General features: G+C 34.8%; 1 long non-coding RNA gene across 1 annotated transcript; it reads right to left on the bottom strand.

Moving 5' to 3' along the window:
* Positions 1–1,700: 1,700 nt before the first annotated feature.
* On the bottom strand, positions 1,701–3,172 carry LOC148853693 (uncharacterized). The gene is made up of 2 exons (XR_016112185.1): positions 2,120–3,172; positions 1,701–2,001 (listed from the first exon to the last, which is right to left on the bottom strand). It is a non-coding gene; the product is annotated as an uncharacterized LOC148853693 (long non-coding RNA).
* Positions 3,173–13,107: the final 9,935 nt, after the last annotated feature.

Genomic DNA, 13,107 nt, shown 5'->3' with positions numbered 1-13,107 from the left:
GTGATTGGTTGCTTGCCCGTTATACATACTTGGGGCGAGCATCAAATTCAGGCTTCTTTTGGCTGGATACGGAGGGCTGAAGGCCTAATAAATTAAGCACGAAATTCCAAACTTTATATATATACACAAAGGTGGAACTTCAAATTGCTACTGCCAAGGCTAAGGAGTGAGAATCCGATGTGGATGAAGAGGATGTTTATTTTGAAGAATGGTGCATGGTGGAAAATAATTAACGGACGCTGACCAGTCAAATGGAGTTTGATCTTACCACGATCATTCGCTGGACCCAAAGAATATACGTGCTCAAACATAGATCACAACTAGACTTGTTCATGGGCCGGGTGGCCCCCGGACGGGCTTGAGCATGTGTTTTAGTCCGTGGGCTTGACCTCGGGCTTAAAAGCCCAAGCCCGACTATTTTATGGGCTGATTCGGGATTTGTTAGAAAAGCCCGACTCAACTTTTCCTAAACTACCTAATCCTAACCCTAAATACTTAAAAATTTTCTTTTCATTCTTCTTTCTCACTCTCACTCTCACTCTCATAGAAGCGGCTCTCATTTCTCCCTCTCAACTCTCAGAACCAGTGAACCCAACCCACCTTCGAACTCAGCCACCGACGGTCGACTCCACCAGAAGGTCCAGAACTAGTCATCTCTCTCTTTGGCGGTGATCTCTCTCTCTCTCTCTCTCTCTCTCTCTCTCTCTCTCTCTAGCTAGCACCGTTTTCATCTTCTTTCTTCTCATTCTCAGTTCTCTCTCCAGCCACCAAAACCCAGGCGCGCCGTTTTCATTCTACGAACTCAAGCACCACCGCATCAACGGCTAGCACCACCAGATCTAGATCGTCTCTCTCTCTCTCTCTCTCTCTCTCTCTCTCTCTCTCTCTCTCTCTCTCTCTCTCTCTCTTGAGTAGTGAGCTCTCTTTCTCTCTCTCTAGCTGGCACTATTGTGTGTTGTCATCTTCTATTTTCTCACTTTCTGGGTTTCTATTCTCACTCTCAGACTCCCAGGAATCGGCGAACTCAATAGGCACCATTCTCTCATACGGCACTGGCGCTCAGACTCCCAAGTCGGGCTTCGGGCTCAGGCCCGGACTTCGAGCTTTTTTGAGGGCCGGGCTCGGGCCCAAGTTTTAGGCCCGTTGGTCGGGCCGGGCTCGGTCTCGGGCCTGAAAAGTTTATGTTAATAAAGAGCAAAAGCCCGACACGAGCCCGACCCAGCCCATGAACAGGTCTAATCACAACTAGTGAAAGTAATGCACACGTTTCAGCCCCCTCTTCTTGATGGTTAAAACCTTAGCCAGGTGTTTGTTAAAATTGTGGTTTTTAAAACCAAATCGGTTAGGGTCCAGTTATCAGTTTGAATGGTCTGACCATTTGACCCGAACGACTGGCCCATTATGACAAAAAATAAAATAAAATAAAAATTGGAAAATGGTCAAAACCGTTTGAACGGTTAATCGGTCCGTTCAGCAGTTTGCTAACCAAAATCAACGGTTTTGGGGGAAAAAGTTTTTTGGAGAAAAACGAAAATGGTCAGGTGATTGGTTCCTGGTTTTTCTGGTTTGACTGTCCGATCTGGTCCAATTTTGAAAATAGTGGTTAAAATAGATCGATAGGGAAAATTGTAGAATAATATTTTGTATTTTGGGTCTAGTTTCACTTTGATATCCAAAATTCAAAACGTGCAAATCTAGTATTTAAACTTTCAAAATGTTTCAGTTTACTTCATGCTATTACAGTCTGTCAATTGCCTTTATCACATGATGATATCTATGAATTAATACTTTTGAAAATGTCAAAATTATCCTTTAATACTTTTCATCATCTTCTTTCTCAAGAATCAAGATTGAACAAAATCAACAAAATGGTTTTTGACAAATTGCTTTCCTCTATGGACTTCTAAGAGATTTAGGCATTTGGACGATTGATAAAGAAAATTATATGACACCTGATGCAGGTCAAAATTGGCGAGGTCCCTGGAGCAGCTTGGAGTTCACCTGCAAGGAGGAAGATGTGGTCAGAGGGCCTAGGATGATATCCCGGGCTTGTAACTATCTGAAGGGAGTAGGTGAGAATTCAGTGAATCATAAAGTATGAATTGAATGCTAACCTGACCTTTGTATAGGCTTCGAGTGCATGTATAGAATAGACATGTTGTGCTGGAGTAGGACATTTGTCGTGCCAATTTTAAGTTATAGTTACTAATAGTAATAGTAATTACTAAGAATAGTAATATTTTATGGTATTTTTTAATTATTCACAAAAATAGTTGTGAACATCGGAAAAAAATATCAATTCACTTCCTAGCTGATTGTTTAGAGTCGCCACCCACCAAAATCACAGAGTAGGGAGTGATGGGCCTCCCAAATAATTGCAATTAAACCAAAAAAAGGGACTCCAGGCCTTGTCACTGTAGATGTAGGTAAGTTGAGAGAGAGAGAGAGAGAGAGGGAAGGGATTAGGCATTTCTCTCTTTGATCGGTGCAGATTTTATTTCCATTCCCTAAAATCATATATGAGAAGAAGGCCATAGAAGAAGAAATTTGTATCCCACCTACAATGGAAGGTAACTTCTGTAACTGGGCATCTCTTCCTCCCCATTTAATCTCCTTTTAGGTACAGGGGCCTAAGTAAAAGGGTGAGACTACATTCCTACCCCTTTTCTATCAGGACCTCCACAATCTTACTCAGTTGATCAACTGGAAGAAGGAGAGAGCCCTTGGATTTCTTCCTTCGATTGCAAGAAGAAGCAAGCACTCTTGTCTTGAGAAAAGCTCAAGAAAAGAAAATTAAAAAATAAAAATAGATGGAAGAAACTACAAAGAGATGAGGTGTGAATCTTACCTCTTGTAGCCTTCGATGGAAGAAATTGATGTTGTTGTAGGTTCAAACCTAGAGACGTAACAAATTTGAGTTGGATAGCAATGCTGCAGAAGCTAAATGGTAACAGGATATCGACGTCAGTGGACATAGAGTGGAGGTACGTTCGATGACCTAGGCTGAAGGGATAAGAAGCCTTCTCCCTTTCTTCTCTCGGCTCTCTTTCTCTTTGTTCGCTCTCGCCAGAACTCCCAGACTTCTCTAACCTCTATTTTCTCCTCTCCCTCGAGCTTTATCTCTCGGACCCTCTTATTTGGAACCTTCCCTTTTGAACTCTCGGACCCTCTTCCCAAAAGAAAAACAATGAGAGAGAAAGAGAGAGAGTTTTGAGCTAATTTCTATATAGATAGAGAGGTTTTAGGTAAAATATATTAAACTGATTAGGAAATGAAAATAGAGGGTACTGAGTTGGCTTAGTACAAGTGGTGGGAAGGAAAGATAAGAGAAAGTCAAGGAGAATGAAGGGTTGGGGTAATGGAGCAAGGAAAAGCATGATGACGTAGACCATTGTAGAGCTGCCCATTATATAATGGTTAGGTTGTTGTTGATGATAGGCATTTTAGTTGATCTCGGTGGAATTCGGAATTGATCCTCACCCCTTAGAGAAGTAAGTACATTGAAATATGAAAATGTTCCCCAAGGGCAGTGAGGATAAAATCCAAATTCATAAACCCCATTTTTTTAACCATAAACTCCTTTACACTCAACCGAGATTATTGACTGAATTCAATTGTACTTTTTTCACATAAAAAAAACTACATGATAAATGTGTGTGAGAGAAAGAGAGACTCACTGACCAGACACTTGTAGATATGCACTATAATATAGCAAATCTAGTAAGGTTGTTTGAGTTTGAGAACTCTCCGATAAGTTGTTAGAGCCAGTTGTTGTCGTCTAGCAGTCGAAATGACAAATAGATTTTGAGTTTGTAACCAACAATTAGGAAACTAGTAAATCACTTCGGAGTTTGTTGTGGGAGACGTGTAAATCTATATATATACTAAAACAGAACTTGCCAAGTCAACAATCCTCTCTTTGCTTCATTATCCAAATTGAACAATTCTAGAGGGGGTGCAAAAATCCCTCTAGAAGCACTAGGAGTTGCCACCTAACATGGATCATCTCCCTTTTTTCTTATCCTTTTTATTAGAGAAGTAATTATCCACCATTTTCTCCTAAATGATCTCTATCTCTCCTTCCTATTATCTCCTAAATAATCTCTAATTCCTATTTATCGTGTCCCCCGTATTTCATCTATATCTATCTAAAGAAAATTTTAATTAAAATATTTAATAATTATTTAAATATTATAATGAATTTGCGTTAATAACTTTAAAATATTTATTATAACACACAATACAATTATAATGGGTTTATTAATATTCATAATATTAATAATTCTATATTTTTATGAAATTATAGTTTTATGGATTATTCAATTAATTTAATAACTAAATAATATTTTAAAAACATAATAGAAATTATTTAAATAACAAAATATGAAAAATAGATAAATAATTATGTAACGAAATATTTAAAATGACATAATAACTTTAAAGAAATAAAATTTAAATAAAAAAAATATTAAATATTTTACATATTACTTAAATATTAACATAACTCAATTTTAAATAGTTAAACAACAAAATTATGTAATAAATTTTAAAAAATTTCTTGAAAGTAGAATAAAAATTATAATAGATTTCATAACTTTTGAATTAATAATAATTTTATATATTATAGAATTAATGACAAAATTATGTAACAAAAATATAAATTATAATTCCATGGGTTATTAAATTTAATAAATAAATAATGTTTTAAAATTTTAAATAATTATATTATTTAAATACTCAAATAGTATTATAAATAACTAATTTTTAAATACTTTAAATATCAAAATATTAATAACTAAACCATATCTTATATATTATTTCAAAAACAAAAATAGATTAAATAACAAAATTATGTTATAAATTAAAAAATATATCAAAAGCACAAAAGTCATTATAACTAATGGGGTCTCATGTGATGCACAAGATGTGGCACCCCTCCCTGTCCCTCTCCCTTGTATTCAAGACATTGTACCCCATCCTCGCCTCATCCCCAATGGCGGGGCGGGAATCCCCAATTTTTCCCCACCTCGAGGCAACCACTTAAAAATAGTGTAATTTGTGGATATTTTACAAATAGGTTAAGGGAATTTGGGGTATTTTAGGAATTGGAATATGATTATTTGGGAGTATTTTATAAATGGAATTGTGGAATCGTAGGATTATAAGAATATGAGGAAAAAACTTAGAGAAATTTTAAAAGTAAATATTAAATATACTAATATTTTACTAATGTACCATCGGGTTTGGGAATTATATGCAAACCCCATCCCTTTCCTATCCTTAATTTCAAGAAAAAATATTTTCCCCATCCCTATTTAAGATTCGAGAAAACTTGCCCCGTTCAAGGTGGGGCATGGTATTATTAATTTTTATATTCTATTTTTTAATAATTATTTATGTTTTATATACTATTTTTAAATAGATTTTAAATGTTTTCAATAAAAAACTGAATACTAAATCATATTTTAAACAATATTAAAAAACAAAAAAAATAGATCAAAATAACAAAATTATATAGTAACTTTAATAAGAATATAAAATATAAATAAATGAAAAAATATTATTGAAATAGTGGAAGTAGATTAATTAACTTAGAGGTATTAAAGATTTTTATTAGTTACTTATTGTATTTTCCTAATAAATATATTCTTAGCAATTGTGTATTTTTGCTATAAAGTTTCAATAATTATTAGAGATTAAACAATTGTTATTTGTTAGAGATTAGATTATTAATTTAGCTGAAATTAGAAGTGGTCACTAAGCAATTCAGTTTGGCTGGAGATTGTTTGGCTAGCCAAACTGATCTGGTTGGGTTAGGGAGTTGGTCATTCGAAATTGACCAACCATTAGTGAAAACTAACCATTGGTTAATTAATAAATGTTCAAATTTTTAATGTTTAGCGTAATTTACATTAATCATTTTAATTTAATAAAATTTCATTAAATTTTTACAACAATTATTCATTCATAAAAGATATTACTAATCGGTGTAATTTACTAATTTATATAAAATCGATAATTATAGTTAACAATTATCAAATAATTAAGGGAAACTCTTTAACTAATATTCCATAATTTTTTAAATAAATAATAATTAAAAATTGGAAAATTAATTTACGAAAAATATTCTCCAAAAATATTTAAATAATATCCCATTATTATTATTCAACTAAATAATTATTTAAATAATATCCCATTATTATTATTCTCCAAAAATATTTAAATAATATCCCATTATTAGAAAGTGTTTCATATTTATTTAAATAACAATCCATTGTTATTATTATTTTAATAAATAATTATGAAATAATCTAGGAAAATTATTAAATCCATCCACACCGATCTAGACCACTTGGTTGACTTGAACCATACTTGGTTTTACATTAATTAACAACAAATAATTTTATTTTATTTAAAATTAATGTAATTCACCATAACTACATTAATTTATTATAATTACATCACATTGATTAATAGTAAATAATTTAGTCTTAAAAAGTAAGTAATTTACATTAATTCACATTAATTTATTGTTATTGTAAATAACTAATTTACTATACATTTTTGCTAATGAACAATAATTTGTATAATTTTTTAAAATTATTATAAAATACTGTACTTTTTTGTTATTTAATTTATTGCTAGTTAATTAGTTATAGAAAATTATTAGAACTGTAGGGATAGCAATTTTTCCTATTAAACTAGGGCTTTACCCTACCCCACCCCAAACGGTGCAAGTTTTCTTGAATTTTAAATAGGAATGGGGAAGAGACTGGGTGGAGATGAGGAAAATATTTTTGTTCCAACTCGAGGACGGGTTTTGCATATAATTTCCCAAACCCCATTGTGAATTAGTAGATTTAATATTGATTTTTAGCATGTTTCTTAGTTTTCCTCATATTCTTATAATCGTAGGATCCCACAATTCAATTTATAAAATATCTCCAAATTGTCATAATCCAATTCATGAAATACTCCCAGATTCCTATAATCCTATTTGTAAAATATCTATAAATTAGATTATTTTTAAGTGATTACATTGGGATATGAAAATTTTGGGGGTTCTCCATCCCCAATAGAGACAAAATGAAAATGAGGTGGAATATCTTGACTATGGAGGCGAGGGACAAGGAGGAATTCCCAATCCCGTGCATCACACAGCGCCTGCTAATATCTCTCTGAAAAAAAGGAATTCTTCCATCTATTGCGTCGATTAGTCAACCCATCACTCAGTTAGTTAGAATTCCTGAATCGTTTCATTACTGAGCCATCGCCTAAAAACGTTAATTCTGACAACAGCCAGGGTTAAATACTAATAATCCCTTTTTATTTTATTTTAACATTATTTTTCCATTTTCACAATGTATCAACTCGTATCAAAAGTGTATCGATTCACCAATATATAGCAATGTCGATAAATCAATTCTTGGTTATCCTCCCAATAGAAATACATTTTTTTTTAATTTTAAATATTTTAAAAAGCAAAAAATAAAAAGCAGGAAATTTTGCTTTCTAAATATCTAAAAGCCATGGTTCCAACACAATTAAGAGTAATGTCGACGATGCTTTGGGGGCCAATCATTCAGGAAGAGTTGAAATTGGCTTTGGATTTTAAGTTGGAAGATGTTTGTATCGATGGAGATGTTCAGAAGGTCGTTCAATCGAGTCTTGTTTGAGCCTCGTTTGGAGATTTCTTGGAGAAATCATTCCTTTATTTCTGATTCCAATACCCTTTTACACTAGCTCGATAGCTCTACTACTATCTCCTTTACCGACCGTGCAGGCAATAAAGTTTCTCGTATAATTGCAAAACATGGTTGTATTAATTATTTTTCGGGACCTATACTTGGTCCTTCCCTTCTGATTTCCTAAGGTTTGTAGCGGAGAATGATTTTATTTCACTGAATTTATTCATGGACTCTACTTAAAAACTTTGTGATTGGTTTGCTTAAGCTTAATTCAGCTAAAACATATGGATTCTTGAGGCCTGTTTGGGGAGGCTTAGCTTTATATGTAGCTCCTTTGGCTCGATTACCTAACCCATTTGCAGCTTTGATTGAACTGTTTCACTGAGCCATTTTGAAGAAACTATTAAAACAATATTCTTCACAAAAAGCCCTTTTTTGGCCGAAGCACATCATATTTTGGCTTTTCAATTTTCAATTTTTTCACCAAGTGCCCATTTGGGAGGGGCTTCTTGCTTTTTAAAATGGGCCCCCACGCAGACATCCTATAGGTTATGCTTCGTGAAAATGTGAAAAACGGCTTTGCATCCATAATCAGGGTTCATTCCCCAGAGTGCACCTACCACTGACCTCACAGTACCTCCCCCATTTATATGGCAGATGTTCGTGATGTGCTGAGATGTATTGTGAGGTTGATATGAGGAGCACTGGACCTCATCCATCCAAGTCTTTGAATAATTTATCTAAAGAACTTTTCTTGGCAAAAGAAAAAGGAATAGAATTATATTAAGCTTTTAAACATAGTTACATCCATTCCATTTTGTGAGAATTGGAACTGCCTAGAGATTCTCTCCTTACAAACTTTGTAAGCTAAACCATGAGCCAAATTATTTTTCTTCCTATTCATCAGCCCTCCATAGAACAAATATTGCTTATAACCTCTATGGCTGTGACTCACCTTGTAAAGCCAAAAAATACCACCTGAAATCCCTTCCGAACAGGATGTATAAACTATTGAAACGAATTTGGATTTGATCTCCACAAAAACCATCTTCACAATTTTATGAGGTCTAAATCCACTTTCATAGAAAGAGGCTTGTATAGAAAAATACATAATAATGATCGAATGTGGCTTTGTTACCACACATTCTTTATACCTTGTAAAGCAAACAGCCACAACATGAAGGGCCTCTTAAACGGGCACTCCTAGTTCTATGAGGCTATATGGCTCTCTAATGGGACCTCTTGAAAGTTAAAAAGAAAAAATAAAAGTAAAAAATTTCAACAGGCCTGATGGATCCAAACCGATTGGGTTGTTTTTTATTAAAAGAACCAAAATTGATGGATTGGTCCCATTTCCGTATATATTGTCCCGATTCTTATTGGTTTGGAACCAGTTTCACCTAGGCCTAAACCAATTCAAATCCAATTCATACTAATATATAAAATAATTTCAATAATTTTATTATAATAGGATCCATTGGGTCAAATCTTATTGTTTCGAGAACCGATCAATTTGGTTTTGGATGTAAAATTACTGATCCTATCGGATCTGATTTGATTTCAGATCTTTAATATTTCTTGTTGAATTGGTTCTGATTCTACATGAACTCCATCTATTCCCTATTCGTTGACAACCCTATCCTCTAGATCATTGAGACAGAGCATGGAAGATATTAGGCCCCATTTGGTTCATGGGAATGGGGGTTTGGAATCGGAATCGGAATCGGAATGGGCTATTACGATTCCAGTTACTTGATTGGGCAGAAATAGAACCCCACACCCAGTCCTGCTAGATTGGCATTCTCTCATTTAAAGGAATAGCCATTTCCTATCCTTTCCCTGAAAATGAAATTTCATTCTTTCTGATTTCAATTCTCATTCCCATTTCTATCTGAATCAAATAAGTTATGGGATAAACCATTCTGATTCCTATTCTAAGTTTAAAGAATTTAGATTCCGATTCCAACTGTAAATCAAACGGATCCTTATTATTATTATGCGGGAATATGCCGTGCCCTCAGGACATGAACGCGATATTTTACTTTGAAGAGTCAAAGAGACCTGGCCCGTTCTCCTGCTCTAGTCCTCCTCGATTTCCGTTCGCCCCAACCAGTTCACTTCATTGTTCACCAAAGCTCTTCTAATTTTTTAGTTTTTACTTGCAATGTAAAGAGACAACAAATTAAGTACGGTCAAAAGCAATAAAAAGCGGATGCCATACCCATCAAGGCATACCTGAAAAGGGGCAAATTCGCATTTTCAAACTCGGACTTTTTAGTGGATCCGTAAAACTTTAAAACAACAACACTCTATCGATATCGAGTAAGGTCTGTCTATGCAGTATGTTATCCCAAAGAATAAATGGATGGAGAGAAAATCCGAAAAGATCCCAAAAGCGGAGGGTTCGAGACCCACTCGGGTATGGCCCGCTCTAGGATAGGCGCAGCTGCCGACCGACTACTGTGTAACTGCATGTGTACATCCAGTTAATTGCAGCCGAAACCATCGAATCTGCTCCTCACACGCATATCCTACTATGCATTGGGAATATCTCCCGTACTTCACAGGAGATGGTCCCAATGCACAGTAAATGTGCATGTGAGACGCTCAAATGTGAGGAGCAGATCCCGTTCCGCTTTGAAGCCCTGAACCAGTGCACACGTGGGCCGGTCATTCCACAGTCTCGGTCCGATATGAGATTTCCAAAGCAACCTAAATCAAATTGTTTGCTTCGTTATGTGCACCCTTTTGTCTCCCTTGCACATCTATTCTTACGTGCCCATATCTCTGTGTTAAAAGTTAAAACAAAAGAAGAAGTAATTTGCATATAATTAGAATACAATAGTTATGAAACTCTGTTGTGTTTCTCTTTTCTGTTCAATAGAAAAAAAGGTAGATCTCTATAAGCATATATAATATTTATACAAAGAGAGAGCATCCTATGAATAAAAGTAATTGAAAGGGATGTTTCTATTCTTCCCTTCCCTGAATCCCTGTTCTTTTCAGAAGGGTTTACTATATTAGTTTGCAACAAGCATACAATAAGAAACATTCTATGTGTAGGGGGACTCGATCAGAGAGTCTCAGACCCACCCCAGTCCCCACACTAGCTAGCTAGGCTTTATAATAAGATTCTAAGCAACTAACGTGTATTAATTTAAAGCAAGGACAAGCCACCCCCCACCATAGACTGAGACTGAGAGGTAGTGATATGGAGAGTGGAGGAGACAAGACGTCTATGGGACCACCCACACTTGCCTCCCCCCATTGTTTGCCGGAGTGCTGCCATCCACTTACGCTGTGACTGTGACTGTGACTGTGGGAGGGAATTTCGCTCCATGCTCATTGCTCTCTGCTGTAGCACTATCTGCGGGTTCATGACAGTTGGGATCGATGCTTCTTTTCTTTTCATCAAGATTGGATCGTAGGCAACCGGATTTTGGAGGATGTGTCCTTATTAGGAAGTGGACAATGTCGGGTCCCATCACTGTGGCGAATCGTATGTCCTCTGTGAGTTAACGTTGTTGTTGGTAGATGGATTCCTTCCTGCTCATTTTCCTATCCAGGAATGAGAGATTCTAGGTACCTTTTCCTTTTAAAACTATAGTCTATAACCTTGTGTGCATCATGTATTTACTTTCTGATTCATATTTATATTAAACACTACCACCAAGGAAATTTAATAAAAACAAAACTCGATTAATCAAGAAAACCCAACCATCCAGTTCTATTTCCAATAACTCACACACTTCTTTATACATAAGCTCAGAATGATCGAGATCCCTTCTGAGCAGTTCCACACGCGTGGGTTCTTCATAGAATGAATTCCAAATGCATTGAGCGACCGTTTGTTTTTCTCATTATGTGTGTCCAAAGTTCAAACGGATTAATTATAATCTTTAATTTTTTTAAGTCTGGAGATTATAATATTCATGTCATGCATGGATATGGGCATCTGTATTATTAAATAATGTTAATGCTCAATGCTCATATATAAAACTATTTAATTTAATACAAGTACATGTAATATCAATCATAAAACAAAGTATGGGAGATGTTCTTAATCAACGGCTGAAATTGCTGTGAGAAACACGCTTTATGCGCAAATCCAGATACATATAATAAGCATGACTTTTAAAATTGAACTGGTCAGGGGTCTGGTTATCGGTTCCAACAGTCTAACCATTCAATCTAAATGGTCGTCTTATTCTGACAATAAAAAATAAAAAAAAAATGGTCAAAACCGTTCGAACGATTAACCGGCTGGTTCAGCAATTTATTGACAAAAATCAACGATTTTAGAGAAAAACGAAACCGATCAAGTTCCGATCCGGTTTTGAAAACCATGATAATAAGAACTCTAGCAAACAACCCTTTGGAAGTTTCTCTCAACAAATGGTAGGACACCACAAAGCACACGCTAGGATACAAAGATGGACATACCCTTTCGATTTTGATGGGTCCCATCTAATTGGGTCACGAAACCCAATGACTTCTAACATTGCAAGTTGGGTGAGCAAATGGGTATAGGTTCGGTTCTATCCAAAACCAAATGAAATCAATCTTAAATTGGCCTTGAACTGGCCCTACTCAATCTGTTACAGATGAGTTTGATTCGAAATTCTTGGAACTAACCCCCCAGTGGTTTATGCTACTCAAACCAATTCAGAGAATCAGCCTTGATGACCTTGGAGGAACTAACATTGGAACTATACTTTTTCTATAGAAATCCCAAAATATTTTGATGATGTAAAGATTTTAACCCAAACACTCATGATTATACCATGGTCTCACTTGATATCATTGAATCACTTTAATGGTTTGATCATTTTTCTTCAATTTAATACTTATCTATAATAAGTAATGTAAAATGTAATATTTACAAAATTATTATTATTATTATTATTATGGAAAATTCCACTATAGTACCTAAACTTTCAAAAAGTGTCAAGTTGGTCCCTGTCGTACTGATCGTCAGTTATCTGTTGAAAATGTCAAAACTACCCTTCAAAGGAAGACATTGTTCATTGTCTTCAAAAGAAGACACTAATGAAAATTCCACTATACCAAGTATTCTTGCAATTTTTCGACTTCTAACTTTATAGGCTTAAAGTTTATAATTTATTTATATTTTGATTTTGATTTTCTTCTTTTTTAAATAAAAATAAATAACACCTTAGAATCTATAAAACAATTTCTTTGTTTAAATTAATGTATTTTAGGTTTTCAAAATGTGTTAAAAAATACATTTAAAACTATACGGGTCAAGTCAGGTCGGAACCCGGTTAAACCCTATAGGGTCAAGTTGGGTTTGGTGATCATGTATTTTTTAAGCCAGTTCGGATTGGAGTACTAGAGGGTAGAATTAGGATTGAGGCAAACCCATGTAGAACACGACCTATTGACATTCCTATATATA

The sequence above is a fragment of the Nelumbo lutea genome, chromosome 4 (genome assembly GCF_056320005.1).
Source record: "Nelumbo lutea isolate HS-2025 chromosome 4, American lotus-T2T, whole genome shotgun sequence".
Classification (NCBI taxonomy): domain Eukaryota; kingdom Viridiplantae; phylum Streptophyta; class Magnoliopsida; order Proteales; family Nelumbonaceae; genus Nelumbo; species Nelumbo lutea.
Note: the sequence above shows the minus strand (reverse complement) of the source record. Positions and strands in the feature narration are given on the sequence as shown.